The following is a 24,755-nucleotide window of genomic DNA, read 5'->3' on the forward strand; positions in this document are numbered from 1 at the left end:
AGGGATACAGTGACAGTCCCACAGTGCAGGGGGAGCCAGGGAGGCAGTGCAAGTGGAGAGTGGCTGGGCCCTGGACCGAGGTTGCTGAGAGTGGCCCAGATGCAGGTTTAGTGCTGAATTCAGTGGGGAATTAAGCAGGATTAGCAGGGGAGAGGGAGAGAGAAGGCAGAAGCGAAGAGGAAGGTTTTGAGGTGCTTCCGGAACCGGAGATGGTTCTCCTCAAGTTTCAGGGAGGCAGGAAGGCTGTTCCAGAGGGAGGCCCCTGCTGCGGAGAGAGATCTACCCCCAGCTCGTTGCTTCGAGAAGCGGCTGACCATGAGGGAGTTGGAGACGGATGAGCGAAGGGCTCGTGAAGGAAGATATTTAGGAAGAGAGAGTTGAAGGTATTTAGGTCCCAGGCCCCAGAAGGCCTTGTGGACAATGCAGAGCGTTTTGAACTTAATCCTCGCAGCCACTGGGAGCCAGTGAAGAGATTTCAGTCCTGGAGAGATACGGTCCCTGGGCTTGAGGCCAAGGACAAGTCTCGCAGTTCTGTTCTGGATAAGTTGCAGAGGGCGGAGAGTGGAGGCAGGCAGATTAAGATAGAGGCTGTTACAGTAATCCAGCCTTGAGAGAACCAGGGCTCGGGAGACAGTGAGCTTCTGGGGGAAGGAGAGGAAGGGAAGAATACCTCTGAGGAGGTGCAGCTGGTAGTGTGACTTCTTAGAGACGTCAGATATATGAGGAGAGAAGGAGAGTGTGGAGTCGAAGATGACCCCGAGGTTTTTAGCCTTGCAGGTAGGGGCAGGAAGGGGGCCAAGGGAGGCCGGCCAGAGAGCTGCAGGGAAGGAGGGAGTGGGTATGCCGATGAGTAGAATCTCAGTCTTACTGGCATTGAGGCAGAGGTCATTGGCCGCACACCATTCCTGGATAGCAGACAGACAGTTGGAGATGAGGGAAGGAGAGGAGGAGGCCGAGGGTAGCCTGAAAATGAGCTGGGTATCGTCTGCATAGCATTGGAAGTAGGGGCAGAGAGCGGCGATGCGGTGGGCAAGGAGTGCCAGATACTGGTTGAAAAGCCAGGGAGAGAGGTTGGATCCTTGGGGGACACCACAGGTGGAGAAAAAGATGTCAGAGAGGAAGGAGCCCATTTGGACCTGGGAGGGTCGACCGGAGAGGAAAGAAGTCAGCCAGGCCAGAGCCTGACCAGTGATACCCAGGTTATCACGGAGACAGTTGAGCAGGATGGCATGGTTGACAGTGTCAAAGGCAGAGGAGAGATCGAGCAGAATGAGAACACAGGGAGTGTTGGAATCGAGGTTCAGGAGCAGGTCCTCACGGATGTTCAGGAGAGCAGTTTCCGTGCTTCTGGCCGCTCTGAAGCCGGATTGATGGTCATGAAGATTACCAACAGATTCAGCATGGAGGTTAAGCTGGGAGATGGCCAGTTTCTCCAGGAGCTTACCCAGGAAGGGAGTAATGGAGATTGGGCGATAATTGGCCGGGCAGGAGGGGTCGGCAGAGGGTTTCTTGAGGAGGGGGTGCACAAGGGAGTGCTTGAGGGGGGATGGGAAGACTCCAGAGGCGAATGAGTGGTTGCAAAAGTCAGCCAGGGCAGGAGCCAGGGAGTCGATGTGGTCCTTGATGGTTTTGGAGGAACAGGGGTGAACCTGTTTAGACGAGGCTTTCATAGATCGGACTTGTCTGGAAACCTCATCAGCAGAAAAAGGTGGAAAAGCAGAGAAGGAGGGTGGAGGGACGGCTGCAAGAGAGCAAGAGGAAGAGCCGGGAAGAGAGGGAGGGAGGAGAGAGGAGGAGAGCGAGGACAGGATGTCCTGAGTTTTTGAGATGAAGTGCGAGGCCAGTGCAGTGCAGAGGGCCTGGGAGGGGACAGGAGAGGTAGAGACTGCAGCGGGGTTGGCCAGCTCCTTGCAGATTTTAAAGAGTTCGGCCGAGTTGTTAGATGCCTCAGAGATGCGGGCTTGGATAAGGGCTCTCTTCTTGGTGAGAACGGAGAGCCGGTATTGCCTTTGGAGCAGGCGACAGGCCAGTTTGTCAGAGGATGAACATGAAGCACGCCATTTCCTCTCTGCCACCCTACACTTGCGTTTTAGGGTGACGAGATCCGAGTCATACCAGGAGTTACATTTGGCTTTGGGCTTCAGGCGGATTCTCATGACGGGGGCAAGGATATCGAGAGTATCAGATATAGAGGAATAGAGCATGGAGAGGGCTGTGTCAGGGTGGGAGTCAGCCGAGGGGGGAGGCGGGGGCGAGAAGGTAGCAGCGAAAGCCTCAACTGACACGCGCTTCATGGGTCGGATGACCGAGAAGGTGGGTGGCAGTGAAGAGGGTGGCTTTGCCTGTGGGGTAGGGAGGGAGAGGTGGGAGGATAGGAGAAAGTGATCGCTCCAGGAGAGAGGAGTGGAGAGAGGAAGGGAGAGGGGAAGGTCAGAAGAGATCAGAGCATCAAGAGTGTGCCCTGCAGAGTGAGTAGGCCCAGATGGGAGAATAGAGAGTGAGAGAGAGTTACAGAGTTCGCGAAAGAGACCAGTGGGGGGACAGGAGGCATCGAGGTGGATGTTGAAGTCACCGAGAAAGAGGAGTTGGGTGGTTGAGGACAGGAGTGAGGAGGAGAGGTCAGCCCATTCAGAGAGGAAGGAGGAAATTTGACCAGGTGGCCGATAGATAGTAGCCACGGTAAGGGAATGGCTAGGAGAGAGAGAGAGTCGGCAGACAAGGCATTCAAAAGAGGAGTAGGTCTGCGTAGGAGTGACAGAGGCAGGAATCCACTCAGGGAAGATAAGGGCAACACCACCCCCTGAACGGTTGGGCCTGGGCACGGAGAGGATCTTGTAGCCGTCAGGTAGGAGTGTGTCGAAGCTGGTGGCAGAGCTGGCAGTGAACCATGTCTCAGTGAGACCGAGGACGTCGAGGTCCAGTTCCTCAAGAAGGCGACAGATATCAGAGGAGTGCTTGATGGCAGAGCGAGCATTTAGAGTGGCAATGTGGAGAAGGTTGCCACCTTTGAAAAACTTCCGGGGAGGGGTACAGATCAGAGGTATGCCCTGCGGAGGTGTTAGAGAAGGAGTTGAAGAGGGAGCAAGAGAAGGGGCAGGGAGGGAGGGGAGAGGCAAGGTAGCCGAGGACAGAGGAAGGGGGACAGCGGGAGCGGAGAGGAAGTTGATGAGGCGTGGGAGGCGTCTATCAAAGAGGTGAAGGTTGGCCTGAGGGCCTTGGACCAAGACGGTCCCGTTAGCATAGACATTAATGATGGCCTTAGAGGAGTGGAAAGGGGCCAAGAGGACATCCCAACGGGTGCCACCATTAATGGGAGAGGAGGAGAAAGGAGAGAGCACAGAGACCATGTGAAGGGTCCATAGGTCAGGTGAAGGCACGAAAAAGAGAATGTCAGTGAGAGTTTCCTTGGAGCAGGCGCTCGTGTAGGTGTCAGCGATAGGGAGGCCTGGGTTGGAGACCAGGATGTCCTTTTTAAACTTTTTCCTACCGGATTTAGTGAGGAGAGCAGGATAGTCAATAGAGAAGCAGTTAGAGTAGATAGGCGAGATAGAGAGCACCATGGAGTAGGAGGGGAGGCGGACGACACGAGTATGCAGACAGGAATTGAGTGGAGGGCACTAGTTTAACACGATACAGAGCAAACAGTAATGCGTAGTAGGTCAGGGCCACCTAAGTTTGAGAATCCTGCGAGGGGAGAAAAAGCACCCTAGTTTAACAGTAAATTGGAAAAGGGGGGGCGAGGCATCATGCGGATGAGGTGGGCAAGGTGAGGAGGGGTGGGCCGGAGAGCAGAGGAGCTGGTGCCTGGCGTCCCCTGCGGACACCTGCAGACACACAGGGAGCCGCAGCTGAGGAGTCGCCCTTGGCCTAGGGCCCTTAGCCGCAGGGGGCTGCCCAGGAGGGGGGAGGTTATAGGCAGAAGGAGAGGAAAGGGGAGGGGGGTGTGGGCGGGCAGGGAGGCGGGAGGGAGAGGAGGACCAGGAAGTGGGAGGGGGGCAGCAGGAGCAGGCTCACAACGCGCTCGGAGCGCGAAATCAAGTTCAACAATAAATTTAAAAACACAAATCCACTCACAGGGCCCAGGCAGGGCTACCTAGCCTGCTGTTCCCTCCGGGCTACCGGCGACCGCTCTCCCACGCACCGCAGAGCTAAGAAAGCGGGGGGGGGGAACGGCCGTCGAGTAGGCCAGAAGGGGACAGTCAGGCAGCCAATCAGAGGGGGGGTGGGCGGGCAGGGAGGCGGGAGGGAGAGGAGGACCAGGAAGTGGGAGGGGGGCAGCAGGAGCAGGCTCACAACGCGCTCGGAGCGCGAAATCAAGTTCAACAATAAATTTAAAAACACAAATCCACTCACAGGGCCCAGGCAGGGCTACCTAGCCTGCTGTTCCCTCCGGGCTACCGGCGACCGCTCTCCCACGCACCGCAGAGCTAAGAAAGCGGGCGGGGGGAACGGCCGTCGAGTAGGCCAGAAGGGGACAGTCAGGCAGCCAATCAGAGGGGGGGTGGGCGGGCAGGGAGGCGGGAGGGAGAGGAGGACCAGGAAGTGGGAGGGGGGCAGCAGGAGCAGGCTCACAACGCGCTCGGAGCGCGAAATCAAGTTCAACAATAAATTTAAAAACACAAATCCACTCACAGGGCCCAGGCAGGGCTACCTAGCCTGCTGTTCCCTCCGGGCTACCGGCGACCGCTCTCCCAAGCACCGCAGAGCTAAGAAAGCGGGCGGGGGGAACGGCCGTCGAGTAGGCCAGAAGGGGACAGTCAGGCAGCCAATCAGAGGGGGGGTGGGCGGGCAGGGAGGCGGGAGGGAGAGGAGGACCAGGAAGTGGGAGGGGGGCAGCAGGAGCAGGCTCACAACGCGCTCGAAGCGCGAAATCAAGTTCAACAATAAATTTAAAAACACAAATCCACTCACAGGGCCCAGGCAGGGCTACCTAGCCTGCTGTTCCCTCCGGGCTACCGGCGACCGCTCTCCCACGCACCGCAGAGCTAAGAAAGCGGGCGGGGGGAACGGCCATCGAGTAGGCCAGAAGGGGACAGTCAGGCAGCCAATCAGAGGGGGGGTGGGCGGGCAGGGAGGCGGGAGGGAGAGGAGGACCAGGAAGTGGGAGGGGGGCAGCAGGAGCAGGCTCACAACGTGCTCGGAGCGCGAAATCAAGTTCAACAATAAATTTAAAAACACAAATCCACTCACAGGGCCCAGGCAGGGCTACCTAGCCTGCTGTTCCCCCCGGGCTACCGGCGACCGCTCTCCCACGCACCGCAGAGCTAAGAAAGCGGGCGGGGGGAACGGCCGTCGAGTAGGCCAGAAGGGGACAGTCAGGCAGCCAATCAGAGGGGGGTGGGTGGGCAGGGAGGCGGGAGGGAGAGGAGGACCAGGAAGTGGGAGGGGGGCAGCAGGAGCAGGCTCACAACGCGCTCGGAGCGCGAAATCAAGTTCAACAATAAATTTAAAAACACAAATCCACTCACAGGGCCCAGGCAGGGCTACCTAGCCTGCTGTTCCCTCCGGGCTACCGGCGACCGCTCTCCCACGCACTGCAGAGCTAAGAAAGCGGGCGGGGGGAACGGCCGTCGAGTAGGCCAGAAGGGGACAGTCAGGCAGCCAATCAGAGGGGGGGTGGGCGGGCAGGGAGGCGGGAGGGAGAGGAGGACCAGGAAGTGGGAGGGGGGCAGCAGGAGCAGGCTCACAACGCGCTCGGAGCGCGAAATCAAGTTCAACAATAAATTTAAAAACACAAATCCACTCACAGGGCCCAGGCAGGGCTACCTAGCCTGCTGTTCCCTCCGGGCTACCGGCGACCGCTCTCCCACGCACCGCAGAGCTAAGAAAGCGGGCGGGGGGAACGGCCGTCGAGTAGGCCAGAAGGGGACAGTCAGGCAGCCAATCAGAGGGGGGGTGGGCGGGCAGGGAGGCGGGAGGGAGAGGAGGACCAGGAAGTGGGAGGGGGGCAGCAGGAGCAGGCTCACAACGCGCTCGGAGCGCGAAATCAAGTTCAACAATAAATTTAAAAACACAAATCCACTCACAGGGCCCAGGCAGGGCTACCTAGCCTGCTGTTCCCTCCGGGCTACCGGCGACCGCTCTCCCACGCACCGCAGAGCTAAGCGAAATATCACAACTGTATCCTGCATTACCATACTCGACAGAACGTGCCAAGCACAAAGTTCATTTGGCAATCATCCCTTGCATGGGGCCAAGATGGTGTCTGTCGTCATGTGCATGCGTTCCTATCTCTAAACACTGACCTGAACATAACCCACATTGGTAGAAATGACTGCAGAAAGAGCAATATATGTGCGCATCTACAGGGAAGCACTATAAAGGAGGAGTTATTATATCTCAGGGCTGTTGCGTCATTCATCAAAACCCTTGTCTAACAATGTTAGCAGTCCATTTTCTAGATCTATACCAAGTTAACGATGCATGTCAGTCAGGTAAAATATGCGAAATCACAGTAACCGTGTTTTTTTTTTTATCAAAACCTTGCAATTGCAGAAATCTTATGCCACCAATGCTGTGATGTGGCCCACCAATGCCTGCCCTGCATGAGTGAGGAGTGGGTGGGGTCATGGTCTAACTACAGGTATGGATGAATCGATCCACAGATCCAATCCTCCCCTTTTCATACTGAAGCGACAACCATTTTTCCAAATTCGAAAAACTGAAAACATCTATTGTACAGCTGCCTAGAATCCACAAATAAGACGAGATCTACATACTTGAAGATTATACAATGGAAATATATATACACTGAGAGGTAAAACTTGAGGTAAGGACCATAAGCCTGAGTTGTGTCACATACAGTGGACGTACAGCACCTATGTTCAGTGACTGACAATAGCTGCTAGTAAGGTACAGCATCCTTTTCAATGGCATATTATCATGGTGCCTAAGCAGTTTCATACCTGTTTTGCCAAATGTCGTGAATGGTATTCAAGCCAAGGGAGGGTCACGAAAAGATTGCATGCTTCGCCATAGGTTTTCTATGTGATTGTGAGGGGGCGGTCCTTCACAAGCACCATTTGCAAAAATTCGAAACATCGAACGCTGGTCATCACATAACTCATAGTGCCAAGCCGTGTAGAAGGTTGTCCAAAGCACGTGTGTTTCTACTGGTGTCTCCCTGGCTCACAGTTCACGACGTGTGCTCTTTTCTTTTACGCTTTTGGTATTTACAGCCAACATTCAAATTCAGCCATTGAGATTGTATTTGAAACCAAGCAAATGAAAATATAAACGAGGTAATTGCTCGTCTTTATCTACACGTGTGTCTTGTGCAGTATGGGCTGGATTATAAAAACCCGGGATGGATTATATAAACCCGGGCTAGATTATATAAACCCGGGATGGATTATATGAACTCGGGTAAAGCACACACACAGGAATGGGGCTTTGAGCACATGCGCCGCGCTCACAGGCAGCAGCATTGAGGCTCACTAATGATTAATCACTCTGCAAGCATTGCTGAGGCTAAAAACCTGACTACACTATTGAAGGGGTCAAAGGCCCTGCAGGCAGCGGGTGAAATGTGTAACTGCAACCCTATCGCATGGCGGGGCCCTGCCAAGGCTGTCCCCATTCTAAAGTGTAACCTGAGGGTGTGCAATGCATGTGCGCCAGCTGCTGGGTGGATAATACCCCGGATGCTTAATGCATGACCATGCCTGCGGAACACCCCCACACAAGGCAGTGCTCATTCGGTACAACAGAGGGGACTCATAGTCTCGTTTGTACCCAAAAGGGCGCCCCTCACATCAGAAATGGGACAATACCCTGCGGATGGCTGTGCAGGCAGACGAGAGTTGTGCACACTTTGTTGCAATGCATGTATGTGACCAGGGATAGGATTGCTGTGGCTCCTTACCTTGTTGCCTGTTTGCTGACAGATCGAACCAAACCAGTGTTGACTTTGCAGACGCCACCCCCCCATAAAAGTCAAATATTAATCTGATGTTTCCCTCAAATAAACTTTGGCCTTTTGCAGGATTATTTCAACATATAATAAAACGCCTCTCTTTTTTTCAAATTTAAACTACTTGACAGTAAAAACGCCTCCCGGACAGAAGGTTTGAAGGGAAAGCTGCTGCAATATTGCCAGGTACAGATTATTTAAATGTGTAATGGTTTTGCGTTGATTTAGCCATAACTTTCAATCAAGTGCTAACCGAGAAATTGTTCTTTACTCACCGGGTACTTAAAAAAAAAGAAAAATGCAGCGTCAGTAGAGTTTTTTCATTCCATTTCTTTATTCCGAAAATTAAACACCATCATAAACGAAAAAAGATATGCATAGAAAATAAAATAAAACATGCGCAATAGCGCTTATAATAGGCAGAAAGTTAAAAAGAGAAAAGGGATTCTTTTACATTACAATACTCAAACTTCAACAGTGCTCTTTCAGCGCGAGTGCACCGCACACGCCATTGGACATAAGTATTTTATTCCCGTCGGCAACGGTTTGCAATTTAATTTCTTTTAAGAGTGGGATAAGATACTCGTTCCTCAGGGCGCTCAATTTTGAATAAACAAATACAAAAATGGGAACGAGCGCCCTGGGACCGGCCGTTGCAGGAGCAAAATGCAGACACTTTGAACAATCGGCTATGTTTCTGCAGGTTCTCGAAGCAGCACAGGTACTGAGGGCTTGATTCATGGAATATTTGCCTGGTTCAAAGTGAATTTGCACTGCTGAAAAGTGACTTTGCACTGCCGACACAAACCCTGATTCATGGAACCGTGCACAATGTGTTTTTGCAGTGCAAAGTCGGCACATTGTCATTTTTACAGTACAAAATGACTTTGCACGGCACAAGTACACTTTGCACGGTTCCATGAATCAGGGGTTGTGTCGGCAGTGCAAAGTCACTTTTCAGCAGTGCAAATTCACTTTGAACCGTGCAAATATTTCATGAATCTTGCCCCTAGTTTCTCCAAGATGCAGGTCTTGTGAAAAATATTTTGCAACCATTGATTTATGTATCTCGGTGCAATAACGCTATTGTCTGCGCTGTTCGTGAAAACTACATTAGGAAAGGCCATGACGAGATAATTCCCAGTAGGGTAAACTCTTTTTAAAAAAATATGGTTTAGCCAAGGGAATTTAATATCAGAGGATAACAAGTCTTGAATGAACAAAAGAATGAGTACATAAGATGGAGCACCCTTAGCCCGATCAAAAATGCCACACTGTATTGCCCTTAGTTTGAATCTGTGACACTGGGGAAAGCCCCATATTGCAGTGCCATGCACACCAGTCGTAATTGATTTGACATAGTAAATAGGGAGGATTGAAATGAAGATGGGTCCTCCCGCCTCTCTCCAAAGCTCAGAATTGCATTGTTCACCTGAGCGAATCTGGTGGCAGAGTAATTAGGTATCAGGTGATAACGTCCCCATACACAATGTCCCCAGACATAATGTCGCCGGCAAAAGCCTTTGGTGACATTATATATGGTGACATTATGTATGGTGACCGGTTGCGGGGATGTCCCCTGTTCCCCTTGTGTAAAAAAAATAATAACTCGGGGGTCGCAGTGGTGTCCCCCGCATGTTCAATATAATAATGTCTCAGCAAAAAACGGGGACTTTTTTGTCAGGAGACATTTTTTGCAGCGACATTATTACACGGAACCAGCAATTAACGCGATCATCCCATTCCAGCCTACTATTAAAGACAATTCCAAGCACCAGGAGGAATTCTGGTTAGTTACCACAAAACACAAAAAACAACAATAGCCAGTATACACATTTTGTTTTAAATATGCATAGCCAAAGCTCCCACAATTTAAAATGATTGACCACACCAGTTAGGGTCATACATTTCACACAATCAGTGCCATGGACGGTTTGATTCGTTCAGTGCCCACTACTTTGTGATCATTTGTTGTTTTTCATGACATACTTCTTTTTCAGGTTTCATTTTTAAAGGTTTATGTGTACAACCTGACACTTTAACTTATTTCCTATGTGCAATTGTATCCTGTATAGTGGCAGTAACACTCCTTCGATTTGCGACAGCCTATGCAAATGCAGCACGTAATGTATGTCTGCAAGTACAATACGTCACATTTTTTAAATGTGCTTTTACAAACTATGAACACATGCAGAGTTAATCTGTGTGTTTATAATTTCATGTACACGTTCATTTTCTATGGCACATCCAATATGGATGGTCTTGATTGGGAGTGGCAATTTGGCCGATAGAAAGCAGCTTTGTTCACAGTTGGTGCCTTAAAAAAAACCTCCAATAAATATAAAAATAAATACATGACTAAATGCAGGATGCCTCTCTATTTTGCCCGCAGCTCTTCATGGAGTCCTTCCCGATTGTGCGGGTGAAGCACACTTGCACTTAGGCCCTAAAACAAGGGACACAGAATGCGAGGAACACAACGCTCTTCGTAGCCTGCAGTGCTGCGGTCCCGCCCACTGCCCGTAGGTCCCCTTATAAACAGTTGTGACCTGCATACTGGAGGGGGAGCAGAGTGAGCGCCCAGGGCCCTAATTTACAACAAACCTGCTAAAACCACGCTAAGTAGCGAAAGCAAGATGTACAGCGCTGGGAGCTGAGCCATGGAATTAAATGATATATGTTTTACAATGATACCAAATGATTTCCAGAACAATGGATGGGGCCAATTCACAATACTAATTCTAATTTGATTGTGGAAGGTTTGACCCCCAAGCATGACATTCACATGCATCTGCGTGTGCACGGATGCATGTAAATGAAGCCGGTTGTACAGAGTACAGACAGTTTTAGCTCACATGCAAAATCTGTGTGGGTGTATTAGAGTATCTGGACTGGAAGCCAGGGGTGGACTGGCCTATATGGAACTCTGGAGATTTCCCGGTGGGCCTCTGCACCCTGGGCATCTTTTGTGTGGTATTAACACGTTTTCTCATAGGTAAAACATTGGGCTTGCTGAAAATGTCATATGGGGCCACTTTGAACATTATTTCCAGGGCCTCTTTTGGTCCCCAGTATTTATTTCCAGGGCCACTTTTAGTTCTCCGTCCACTCCTGCTGGAAGCCACGAATTACTGCACATTTCTTGCATTATAGTGTCTGACTAAAAATGAAGGAATAGTACACAGTTCCAATGTACCTTAGGCGTGATAACAAACGGGGTCGCAAGCAGACAGGTGGTGGTGTGAGGAAAGAGAGGAAAGTGTATGTGTAGGATAGCAGTGATGGAGATAATATAACGGCGGGTGGTGTGTGGCGCACCGAGCTCGCTCTGAACAAGGGAACAGATCATTCGTTTCAGCAAACATTTGGAATAAGCTGATTGGTCCTCCCACAGACTCTGGGTGCTAACTGTTTTGCACTGCAGTATTTATCATGCATTACTACAATAATGTCTCTCTTATCTTCAGAAGTATAATTATATTATCAGTATCTTGATCATTATACATTCTTATCGATATTATGTTTTTGTCACTGGGTTATTTTCCATGAATTACTACAAGGTTTTAGGCATTTTCATAATCATACTGATTTTACATATTCACATATTTACCCAACAATCCCTGAATAATGAAAATACAAACAAGCGCATGCATTGCATACATATTTCCCCCATTCAAGACCCAACCATCAGATACCCTCACAACATAGCATTGTAGAATGCTTCTTTGACTTCCAGGGGCCTCAACCATGCTAAATACTCTCATCCAGCCTCCATCGCTCTTGGGTGGATGGCTTAGGGGCAACGTGCTCGCCTTGGAAGAAAGACGACATGGAGCAACACAGGTCCGATCCCCGGGTCTACGTTTAGAAACCTCTGGGTATTAAGCGAGTTATGAATAAACAATCATATCTTTCATATTCATTGGCTTCACCCCTTTGTGTATGCCAAACCTCTTCTTGTTATCCACCTGTCTCTTATTGATCTTCCTTTTAACTGCCGTCTCACTTATGTTGGCTTTATAAGCTCTAGTCAACCACAAGGGTCATAGACAGATGTTGGGGTTTCTTCCCCATAACATTTCAAAAGGGCATACACCGGTAGCAGAATGGGACAAAAATATGGGAGCCATAATGGTGTCCTGGACCACTCTTCTAATCCATGCTTGCTTCTATCGATGCCTGTCTGCTGCCTTTAATGACTCTATTCATACTCTCAACAACATCATAAGGAGACACATTCTCTTAGGTACTGCACCAACTTGGCTGATTTGAATTACACACTCTTTAAATTATGGTGGGATATTCTTCCCTTTTAAATTCATGGATAGTATAGCTCAGTGGTAACGTGCTCATCTTGGAAACAAGACGAAACAGAGGCGCACATGTTCAAATCCTGGGTCTGCACTTAGAAAACTTTTCAGTATTAAGCGTGTTATTAAAAAACGATTACACTAATAATTCAAGAATTGAACAACATTTCTGGTGTTTACATCAGTGGTGTACGTAGCCTTTGCCAACCTAGGCAATAATTTAATCAGCAGTACATGTTTCTGCTGATTCTTTCAATCTTTCCACTGGCTCCCAGTGACCACAAGGATCAAGTTCAAGACACTCTGCATCATCCACAAAGCTGTATGGGGCCTGGGACCTCTCTACATACAACTTTGTCTCCTGAAATATCTCCCGTCCAGAGTTCTTTGGTCTTCTTGCTCCAACTCTCTGCTGGTCAAATATTTCTCCAAGCAGAGAGTGGGAGGTAGATCTCTTTCCTGAGCTGGCTCCTCCCTGTGGAAAGCCCACCCCACAGACTTGAGCCAGATCTTCTCAAGTTCCGGAAATATCTCAAGTCTTTTCTTTTCTCCTCTCTTCTTCCTTTCCTCTCCCCCTCCCGTGCTGATCCCTCCATCTGCCGCTGGCAGTGGGGCCTGGTCCCTTCAGAGTCATACAGCTGCCAGACGACCCGCTAACAGTTCCCCCAGCATCCTTTGCCAGCACTTGCCCTCTGGCTCCCTTACCCGGAGTAGCCCAACTTGGTCCGCCCTGTCCAACATACTCACCCCCCCATTCTCCTGGCACTTGCCATCTTGGCCCTCACTGCACTTGCCCACCCCCACCCTTGGGGGTACCCCACTCCTGCAAGTGTCCCTCTACCCCCAAACCATTGCACTTACCACCTTGTCATGCAGTTGCACGGTAGGATTGTCAAAAGGCCAATATAACTGCTGAACTCATATGCATGCATTAGTAATGGCCGAACCCCAAACCCTCACCCATAATGATAAGCTCACAACTTGTTTCAAGTGTTGGCAATAAAAAGGCCGTAGGATTTTATTGTACAGATATGGGTTATGACAATAACAATATCACATATCATGATGGTATCATACTTTTGGGCACCGGGTCCTGAGGTTACCCCCTCGGACCCGTGCCGCCTTCTTGTGTCCCACGACGTGTTGTGGGCACCGTACAGTGCCTTGTACTTCTTTTTGTTCTTCTCCCCTCTTTGTAGGGTGGGTGGGTTCTGTGGTAAAGAAGCAAGAAGATTTGGAAGACATTGAGTAAACAGTGAACCTCCTGTTTGCGTGGGTCCCCGTTCAGGGTCCACAAACAGATTGTGTTTACTCTGAGCATGCTGCTCTCATTTATAGGACCCAGGGAGGCCCTGGGTCTTTTTTGTGTATGTGGTGGGGGCCGCTGTTGTCGCAGCCCCCGGCCGGATAGCCGACTGTCTGACCCCCTAGTGGGGGAAGATCTTTGAACCTGGGCCCTGCCTGATGGTTGTTTCCTTATGACGCTTAGCACCTTGCTGTTTGGAGGAAGGGTGCGCTGACTGTTCACACCTTGCCCTTCCGTGGCTTTTGTGCTGCCGAGACTGCGTGTCTCCATAGCTGGGGGGAAGGAGAGGAGCAGGCACGGGGGGTTGGGCTGCCCCTCTCCCAGCTGCCGATGGTAACAGCAGTTACCCTGCCTCGCTTGTGGGATGCCCATGCAGCATTGCCCATAACTGCTGAACCCATATGCATGCATTAGTAATCTCCGAACCCCAAACCATCACCCATAATGATAAGCTCACAACTTGTTTCAAGTGTTGGCAATAAAAAGGCCGTAGGATTTTATTGTACAGATATGGGTTATGACAATAACAATATCACATATAATGATGGTATCATACTTTTGGGCACCGGGTCCTGAGGTTACCCCCTCGGACCCGTGCCGCCACACACGGGCAGGTTCCCGGCTGACCGTGTTCCCCCCAGAGTATGCCCTAGAGACAGCCCCTATGAGCAAGAGCTGTATTGATTTCCCGAATGAAATGCTCCATGCCCTGGCTAGACAGATGGGTGCCGTCATGGAGAAAAAGGTCTGGGTTGCCTAGTGTAATGGCTGGGTGTTTTATGAAACCCAGTCTTCTTGTCATACAGAATCTCTCTATCGTCCTGTTCAGTTTTCTTCTGGATATGTCTATAGATTTGTAGCAGTTGGCCCCTAGCCATTTCTCTCTTGGTAAGATGGCTGAGAAGTATATCTCCGTCCCCCTCCAGTTGTGTGAAATGCCTGTTAGGGAGGAGCAGATTTCTTCGCATAGGATGCGTCTAGCTGTGTTAACTAGGTCTTTGCCCCCTAGATGGATGATCAGGAATTCTGGGGGGTCCCTGTATGCCACCAGTTCTGCTAGTGTTTCGTGGACGTCAGCCCAGTTTAGGCCTCTGTATCCCCACCATGAAGTAATGGTGTTTCTGAAAGGTGGCCCTTCTTTGGTCTCTTCTGCCCATCTGCCTGTCCTGAAAACGAATGAGTGGCAAACTATCCATGCTGATCGTAGTGTGGCCCTCGATACGCCTGTTGTTTCTGTGGTGGTGGGAGATGGGGAAAAGAAAGAACATTTTTAGGGCGGAAGGCTATATCAATTTTGGTCTGATATATCTTTTATAAAAGTCTGACTTCCATCCTCCTATGTTTTTTAGTAGTTGCGGTGCTAAACCTCCGTGCCATGCTGCAGTGGCGGCACCTATCCTGAAGGAAGGAGTGCCGAATTGTTTGGGATCCCACCCTGCTCTGCTGATTGCTTTTATCAGCACTCCTTAAATTGGTAGCGGCTTAGGGCCGATGCATCCTTGTGGATTAAAAAACTCCCCTCTACTTTGGGTCGTTGCTCATAATAGAGGTTGGTGATGCAAACCGGGCAGTTTGTTGCCTCATCGATGCAACAAATATTGATGGTTCTTTTTGCACCCGTTTTCGACTGTTGCATTTCTATGTTAACACTCTCTTGCCTCACCCTGATTTCCATGATGCCCAGGCCGTTTGTGGCCTTGGTGCTGGAAGCGATGAGTTCTCCCACCCGGAAAGCCCCGAAGTAGGCTAGGAAAAAGGCTGTTTTAAATAATGTTATCTCGTATGGGTGCCAACATATGACTTCCAAATGGCTTGCTATCTGCACCAGTTTCCTGAAATCAAGGGGTCGGCGGGTGTCCACTTGTGTACCCTCTATTCTGCCCCATCACTTCATTGCGTAAGAGATGAGGGTGTTCTGGGTGGGGTCTGAATCGCCCCGAATTTTTGTAAAGTATGAAATTGCCACCAGGTGTCTTTTTGCCCAATCCCTTTTGAAACCTTGTTCCCGGGCCCATTTTAAAAATACTTCTATATCTTTAATCGTTATAAGTTCTACGTGGTTTACATCTGTGGCTTTAAATACTGTTTGCAAACACTTACTTTACTGCGTTGCAATGGTGCTTGCCACCGCCCTCTCTGCCATCCCTGTTAGGAAGCCTGTGAGGTTGTTTGCACCCGTTGTTGTTGTGCCTGATTCTTGTTGGGCATCCCGGCCCGGGCTCTCTGGCACTGGCGTTGATGCCAATGTGTTGCTGGTACCCCTTTTAGAGGTGCCTCCTTTGTATTGGTCCTCCCGGCCTGCACTCTCTGGTGCCGGCGTTGATGCCAATGTGTTGTTGGCACCCGTTTTAGAGGTGTCTGCTTTATATTGGTCATCCCGGCCTACACTCTCTGGTGCTGGCGTTGATGCCGATGTGTTGTTGGCACCCGTTTTAGAGGTGCCTGGTTTTCGTTGGGCATCCCGGCCTGTGCTCTCTGGTGTTGGCGTTGATGCCGTTATTCTTGTCTTCCCATTACTGTCCAGCATTCTGCTGGTATTGGCGTCATCTGTTCTTGGGCGTGCATCGCTAGCTCTCGGAATCTTGTCCACTGGAAACGAGATAAGGCATCAGCAATGTTATTATCTGCCCCTGAAATGTGCTTCGCTTTCAGTACAACGTTTACTTGTAGTGTGACTGTTGTAATGGCTCGTAATACTTTTAGTACTAGAGGGCATTTCGTAGACCTTCTGTTTATGGAGCCCACTACAGCCATGTTATCGCACCAGATCAAAAGTTCCGTATTCGCTAGTCGCCTGCCCCAGATGTGTAATGTAAGCCAGATGGGGAATATTTCTAGTAGGGTGATGTTTCTTGTCCACCCTGCTGTTTGCCATGAATTAGGCCAGTGTCCTGCCACCCATTCGGAGTGTAGTATGGCTCCAAACCCCTTGCTCCCCGCTGCATCAGTGTATAGGACCCTGTTTGACTGGGTATTTAATGGCGTTCGCCAAAGTAAAACATAGTTGAAATCTCTGAGGAATTTTCCCCATGTTTCCAGGTCTTGTTTCACCTCTCTGCCTAGCCGGCTATGCAAGTGTGGTTTTATGAGTGATTTGATTTTGAACTCCAAGCTTCTGGCAAATATCCTTCCTTGAGGTATTATTTTAGATGTGAAATTGAGGCTGCCTGCCAAGGATTGTATTTCCTTTACAGTCCCCTTATCTCTCATTATCAGGTTTTGTATTTTTGCCAGGAGTTCTGATATTTTTGTTTTGGGGATTCTGCAGAGTCCCTTTGCTGAGTCTATTTCGATGCCCAGAAAAATTATGTTTGTGTCTGGTTTGGTGGTTTTTTCCTTCGCTAGGGGAACTCCCCACTGTGTGGCAATGTGCTCTAGTTTTGCTAAAGCCAGCCGCATTCCTCGAAGTTTGGTGGCCCTATGACCATGAAATTGTCTAGGTAGTGCACTGTTTTTGTCCCTGGTCTCTGTTTTAGGAAAGCCCATTGAAAAAAGGAACTGAATTGTTCAAATAGTGCACAGGATACTGCGCACCCCATGGGGAGGCATCTATCTGCGTAGAATTTGTTGTTAAAAGTGAAACCTAGCCACTGCTGTGACTCTGGGTGGACTGGCAAGAGTCTGAAAGCAGATTCGATGTCCAGCTTGGCCATCAAAGCGTTTCTGCCGCACTCTTGTATGAGCCTTACCGCCTCTTGAAAATGCGTGTAAGATACTGCGGATTCTGTGTGTGGGAAGACTGGCCTTTAGGGTAGGAGAGGTGATGACTTAGTCTCATTTTTCTGGGTTCTTTCTTGGGAACCAGGCCTAGTGGAGATATTAAATAGTCTTTTAAAGGCATGAAGTCCCAGGGACCTGCTACCCTTCCCAGTTGCAGTTCTTTCTTGATTTTGGTTTCTACTATCTGGGGGTTGTCCCTGGCTGATTTTAGGTTCATTGGGATGTGTTGTGACCCAGTGCCCTTAAAAGGGATGAAAAAACCTTTGGTGATACCCTGCCATAGTAAACTGCTGGTTTCCCTGTCTGGGTAGCTGTTTAGGGCGTCCCTAAAATTTCCCAGATTGATGGGCGTTCGTCCTGATTCTAACATTGGGATATCATTCTTTCTTGGCTGGTAATCTGGTGCAGTTGCTTGCTGCATGGTCGCCGTTGCAGTTTGTGCAGGCGTGTTTGTACCAGCATTCTTTGCCCCATGTACACTGGTTTTTCCCAAAATTTCTGCATGGGATGTTGGATTTGACAGCCTGCTGTTTGTTCTGTCTGTGGGCATTATTCTTAGCCACCCAGGGATGGTTCTTCCAAAAGGGCTGCTCCCCTTTTTTGGATTTATCATTGTCATGGGATTTGCTTCCTTGTGAATTTTTGCTATTTTTGGATGAAGACTGCATGGTATCTTCTTCCTGGGGAGGTTCGGCGTTGAGGGTGTATAAATCGTTCTGGACTTCATCCCACTCAATGGCCGGCCTTTCTGATATGCTCCTCCTGAATCTAATGTTGTATGCAAGCCATGTCTTCCCCCTCTGTGTTACTTTTACTTCCCTTATTTTATCAACGTATGCCCAGATCTTCCTGCCATCCAAGGGGAATTTTCTTCGTATATTGTTGCTAAAATGGCAAAAGCCTGTAACCAGTTGTCCCAGTTTTGTTCAACCTGGGCGTTTCTGGCAATAGCTTTTTCTTCTATTTTTTTGGGGTCTCTGAAAGCATCTTTCCCTTTGCGCTGGGCTTCTATTAGGGAAAAGATTTCTATAAATTCTTTGGCCCATAATTCTTCTTAGATTGTGGTATCAATGTTCCATGCCAGGCATCTTTTGTATCTATTTAATATCTCTATTTGGAAGGATTTCATTTTTTGGTCTAATTGTGCATTACAGATTGTTACAATGTCAGTTGTATTGCTGCTGGGTGTCCCTGTCGCGCCCGTGTTGTCTGTGCTTGGGGTTGTCCATGCTTTTAGGGCACCTGTTGGATCAGTTCCTGGAGTTGTGGAGGCTGTTGTATTTATAGTTGTGGGCGGTATTGGCAACTGCTGTGCTTGTTGTGGTGGGATTGCTATAGGTGGTGTTACGGGTGGGTTGACAAACGTTATTGTAGGTTCTATTGCGGTGGTGGGGTTTGGGGCCCCAGGTTCCCTTGTGGGCGGTGTCTGTTTCCCCCTTATCTCTACCATTAGATGCTGTAATTCCGCTACATTCTCGCACAGTTTTGACAATTTTTTGGTACCTTTTCTGGCGCCTTAATATATTTTTCTCCTTTTTAATGGTGCAGAAACCTCCTCCTGACTGGGTGGGCTGGTAATTCCTTCCCTGGGTAGGCCGTACATGTTTTCTCTAACCCATGCCCATCCGTAGTCTCTGCCGCTTCAATGGCTGCTAGCAATTGTGGTGATTTGGGCTTCTGTGCCGGTGTTGGGTGTGACCGTGTTTTCCGCTTGGGCCCCATGTTTTTCTATGCCTGCTTTAGGAAAAGAAAAAGGGGGTTTTATCGAGGAGTTAAAACGTTGTTATCGGCGAGTTCTTTGCGCCAGTTCTGTTTGTTGCCCGTGCTGGGTAACTGTTGACTGGTGCCTTCTTGCCTGGGTTCAGAAAATTGGGCAGCCCCCAGGCTTGATTTACTGGATTTAAAATTGGTTTCGCTGTGAGGTCGCCCTGCAATATCACCAAAATTATTTTAAATCTGCAGTCGTTGGGCCCGCCGCGCTTGGAACTGTGTTCGCTAGCTCTGCATGGCTGTAAAGCAAAGACGAGTTCCCAAGCTGGCTTGTGACTCTGCCCGAGTTTAAACTGCCTTGTGTTATCTTGCCCCGTCTGCCTTATAACGCGGGGGGTCCGGTCCACTGTAATAAAAACTTCCGGGCATAAATGTCTATTTATCCTCCCTCGTAGCCCCAGCGCGGTGGCTCACCTTAAAGTGTTGAATCAGAAGCCGTCCGCACCATGCTGTTCGTGTGCCGCTTCTCCTTCGTTCGCACAGGTTTTGGGGATGATTCCGCAGCACGCGTCTTTGTTTGTTTTGTTTTGGACACGCTCGCCGCTCGCTTTTCGTTCTATGCCGAAAAATGTTAAAGTTGACAGCGTCCGCGCTGGCCGTTCGGTTGCCCCTTCTTCCTTCGTTAAAGCTGTATTGCAAATGCTTTGAACAGTGCAATGTTCGGGAAGGAAAAAGACACTGCGATGTACAGCGAACTTCAAGAATTGTTAAAGAAGCAAGAAGATTTGGAAGACACTGAGTAAACAGTGAACCTCCTGTTTGCTTGGGTCCCAGTTCAGGGTCCACAAACAGATTGTGTTTACTCTGAGCATGCTGCTCTCATTTATAGGACCCAGGGAGGCCCTGGGTCTTTGTTGTGTATGTGGTGGGGGCCGCTGTTGTCGCAGCCCCCGGCCGGATAGCCAACTGTCTGACCCCCTGGTGGGGGCAGATCTTTGAACCTGAGCCCTGCCTGATGGTTGTTTCCTTATGGCGCTTAGCACCTTGCTGTTTGGAGGAAGGGTGCGCTGACTGTTCGCATCTTGCCCTTCCTTGGCTTTTGTGCTGCCGAGACTGCGTGTCTCCGTAGCTGGGGGGAAGGAGAGGAGCAGGCGCGGGGGGTTGGGGCTGCCCCTCTCCCAGCTACCAATGGTAACAGCAGTTACCCTGCGTCGCTTGTGGGATGCCCATGCAGCATTGCCCATAACCGTTTGTGTTGTTCTACTTTTGAGATTCCCATGTCCCATCCCCTCCATCTTGTCTTGTGGCACCTAGAAACACCTTTGTATAGGCACCATACATATAATAAGAGGCTGACTACGTTGAACTCCACTCTTTTCCAGGGCCCTTAATGTGTTTACAACATCCACGTAGGGGCAACACTTGCAACACATTGTTTGTGTCCATTCTCTGATATGACACACTCTTTTAATGATTTTTCAATTTGCCTGTCACATGCCGACCGACCACCAGTAATCATTCCTGATTCATGATTCCTGAACCTTTGTTTTGGTCTCGTTGGGCCTTTTGGTGTCTTCTTTGCCCTTCTCAATCCCGTTATCTGTATTTTGTATCATTTGGATGTCAGGATTCAGTGGGCCTGCCATGTATTTCTATTTCTTCAGTTCTTCCACACGTCATTGTGTGTTGAAGCTTCTTGGGTATTGCTAGTACTTTTTCCAGACTGAGATCTCCTTTAAGCCAAACCTGTTCTTGGATTCTGCAGCTTCTGCATTGTAGCATGAATTGATCCCTTTTTCTTGCTCCTAATTTTGCTCCAATTTTACTTGTAGCCACCTGGCCTCTAAATGTAGGGACACACTTTTCTACTGATTTCCTTTCTCCTGGACTCTTTCCCCTAAATTGTAGCACACCACACTAGCCTATGTTGCATAATGTCTGCCCAGCTTTTGAAAGTCATAGCCAGCTTTGTCTGAGATGTGTAGGAATAAAAATGTCTTCCTTTCTACGCTGGTATTGGAGCTACAGGCAGCGTTCACATAGTGGCCAAATCCCTTGCCTAGTACGACCTTTACTGAGGATTCACTGGCGTAAACTAGAAATGGTTTCAGGTATTTTCGCCCTGCATGTTTTATTTATGGTTCGCAATCAGTTTGTACTGCCTTGCAGTGTTTAAGTCCTGGGAACCGTGGGCTGCTGTTAATTGTATCTATATAAAATTATTGTTCATTGCTGTTGTTGTGATGTCCTGTGGCCAGGCAGCTGCTCAGTGCAGTGTGTGAGTAGTCACGTGCAAGGCGTCGCGGATTCCATGGTGCACGATGCTGCAGGTCCTCACCGAATGTGCTTCTGCAACTAGTTAGGGCTGTTTACCGATGGCAACGCTTGCATCACATCCAACCTGATATACTCTTCACACAGCTTTTATTTGGGGATTTCTCTGCCCCTCTGCCCATTGAGTATGGTGCATCCATGGTGCTAACAAATCCGAGTCCATGCCACTGTCCGACCCTGGTTCCTTCTTTTAGGTCTAGTGGTAGGCTTGTGACATCAAAGATACACTTGTGGCAGTCATGGTCAGTAGGGTCCCCTCCATCAGGGTTCTCCATCCCACAGGGAGTGAAAGTCTTCACTCTTCCGCCACCTCTTCCAGTGAGCAGTCCTGGACCCCTCTTCCTTGATATGAGGATTGCTACTGATCACCCGATAATGATGGAGAAAATGACACAAGTGCCAGGTAATGGTCGGTTTATTTTGAGGCACACTGCAGTTACCCCACCACTGGAAGGACATACAGCCCACTTCAACCAGTATACATTTTCCTTGTGATATTATGCTTTCCAACAACACCTTCCAAAGATTCACGGAACAAATAAGAAGCACAGACACAGTAAGTTAGCAAGTGCCCAGCAGCGGTATGGTGGCTTAGTCTATAATTAAAATATCCCAATTCTTAAAAGAAAGTCTACTGCAGTAATCGCTATCTGGTATCCCTGGTGCATGCACTCTTACTGTACACTGTAGTGAACGAATAAGTGATTCTGGCTGTGCGCTCAAATCATCTATTTTGAATAGACTGATGCTGAAGTGCTGGAGATAAACTTGTGTGATGAGGTACAGTCACAGTAAGGAGGTGCAATTCCAAGCAAAAATGCAATACGGTCCAGTAGCGATTGCAAAGAAAAGGATTCCTTCAAAAGAAGGTGGCCACGGTGGAGAAAGGGAAGACATGTCAAAGGCGGGGCATTCCTCTACATCATCTTGTCAGCTGATTGTGATGGCAGTGATCCACTGTGGCCCCCTGCAGGTCCAGGGAAAAGGATGAGGTGCTGATGCACTCTAGTTAGGATGATAATAATGATGCTACTGTCGTGTCACAGGAGCAAACAGAAGAGCATCACAAAGCAAAACATGGCTCTTCTACCTATCAGTTCCATATTCTTGCCCTGGAAAAGTAAATGAAGCCACAGTAGAAGGAGTTCCCAAAGTATAAGTGGAAGAACAATGGCAGCAGTAGACAGCGGTTTAGAAACCCTAGAGCCCGAGGTTCTTCTCCTTTGTTGAACACTAATGAATCTGCCCGCAGCACCAGCAAAATAGCAAGCTCTGCCACTGACTCTGCATTGCGAAAAAGGCAACTTCAAGTGCCGTGGAATATGTCACTATTGATAAGAACAATGACCACATTGCAATCTGCAGACTCATACGTGGTGGGAGCCGAGCGCAAATGATGGGGGACGGCAGAGTCCTTTGCAAAACAGTCACCAAGTGGATTTGCCTACTCCGGAAAAGAGCACAAGTTGGTTGGGTGCTGGAACATCTTCACAAGCATCAAGCCCTATTATTATATTTTTATATTATTATTATACTTTATATCGTTAAACTTTCAGACGTGCAACAGTGCATTGTACAGGTCATAGAACAAAACATTGGTTTTATGACCAAGAGAATGACCAGTAGCAAGAAGTCTACATTATTTGTTGTGATTTTGGAACTGTTTTTTGACAGATTGAATTTGTTCATGGGCTACAAAGAGTTAATTTTGTTTTCTATATGAAAGAAACAGGCAGATGCATCTCAATAATCATTTATACAGTTTGCTTTCTTTCAGCATCCTTGTCTGGAAAGCTTTAGAACCTCTCACCTCTTCTATCCACTTCATGCTGTGTTTGCTTTGAACGCGTTGACAGGAAAATGTGTCACTCCAATCTCTTAAAAGTCTGGCTAAGCCCAAATCACCAGAATACAGTGTAAATGTGTGTGATTCAGAGTTTGGTGGAATGTATTGCACAGGCTTACATCTGCCTATGTGTCACCCGCCGCCCCCCGCCCCACTACTCATCTTTACTGTGTGACACTGCTCTAGTCGCTCTACAAAGTTGAACATCACATTACGACGCATTTTGATTTCTCTGTAGTTATGTGATGTTCTTTTGGCCAGTGTTGTAAATTAATGTTACAGTGACACAGCTTTTAGGGTGTCCAGACATTTGGTCGACCTAAAACTGGTCGAATGACATTTGGTCGACGCAATTTGGTCGAAAACCAAATGGTCGAATTTTTTTTTTAATTATATATTTATTTTTCGGCTTTTCGTTTTTTACAAAAATGGGTTTTTAGAAAAAAAAGGGGGTTGGGGGGGTTGGGGGGGACCCCCCCCCAAAAAAAAAAAAGGTGAAAATAAAAAAAAATTAAAATTCGACCATTTGGTTTTCGACCAAATTGGTTCGACCATTTGTCTGGTCGACCAATTTTTTTCGACCAAATGTCTGGTAACCAGCTTTTAGTACTGGCCGGTGTGTGTTGTAACTGACCACAATGTAATTAAATGTGCACACATTGTTCAATGATCAATAGTCTCAAAGTGACTGAAATTTAACCTGACTAAATTAATGGTGCAGGTATAAAAAAATATCAACCGCTGTAGGTGGAAAAAGAACAACACACGCAACGTAAATGCAAAGCCAGGAACTTCACACGTTTAAGTCGATAAACATATGATCTTTGCACATCACTAGCTATAACCACAGAAAATTGGAACACAATAATTACTTTTTTTGTGTATCATCAAATTGTCTATGGGCTTGAATCCGTTCACATCATTTGGATTGTCTGGCCCATGTGTATAAGTATATAAGGTGTTTGTAGTGTTCCACCACATACCCTTCCACCTGTTTCCATTGTAACGGTCTACGAATCTATAGGCAACTTTATACCAATTTCATGTTCTCTCCTTAATTTATTCTTATCACAAAAATAGTTTAGGTTTGCCTGAACTAATAGTAGTCGTTTTAGGAAGGGTACCAGTAACTTCCTGAAGGACCATGGTTCCAAGTCCTTGCCTCTATATCGCACCTTAATGCTGGCTCCCAGATGGTTCACAAAATCACTCAGTGTCTCTGTGGTATTATAGTTTGCCAAGCATTTCTTTCTTGCCGTTTTGTCTTTCTTGTCTGGTGCTGTGCCATTGTGCTGTGAAGTTGGTCATCCATGACTCTGTACCAGACCCCAACAACTGCCAACCTTAGGTCTTCTGCTGTGGGTCAGCCTCAGACATAGCATACACAACTGGATCCCAGTGTCCTCTAAATTCTACCCAGCAAATGCTCTCACTACACAGCCCACCAGCAAATGCTCCGATATCTGGCTTTACTTTGGACCCTGAAGCAACCCCCAGCCTTAAAGACTTCCACTCCCTTTGTCTTCCTCCTCAGACTCACTCATCTCTCCACTCCTTCCTTTTTCCTTTCCTCCACACCAACCTCCCTCTCTCAACTCACCTGATCCTATCAATCTG

The 24,755-nt window shown here is 48.5% G+C and overlaps 1 protein-coding gene across 2 annotated transcripts in view; it reads left to right on the forward strand.

The window, feature by feature from the left end:
• Positions 1-8,029: 8,029 nt before the first annotated feature.
• LOC138516427 (plasma kallikrein-like) overlaps positions 8,030-24,755 on the forward strand; it is a 451,405-nt gene continuing 434,679 nt past the window's right edge. Inside the window, exon 1 of one of the 2 annotated variants that reach the window (XM_069631547.1) lies at positions 8,030-8,098. The gene's annotated coding sequence lies outside the window, so the exon portion shown is untranslated. The remainder of the gene's footprint in view (positions 8,099-24,755) is intronic. The other variant, XM_069631548.1, reaches the window with a different exon arrangement.

The sequence above is a fragment of the Ambystoma mexicanum genome, chromosome 6q, assembly GCF_040938575.1.
Source record: "Ambystoma mexicanum isolate Mex_15411 chromosome 6q, UKY_AmexF1_1, whole genome shotgun sequence".
In the NCBI taxonomy this organism is placed as follows: Eukaryota; Metazoa; Chordata; class Amphibia; order Caudata; family Ambystomatidae; genus Ambystoma; species Ambystoma mexicanum.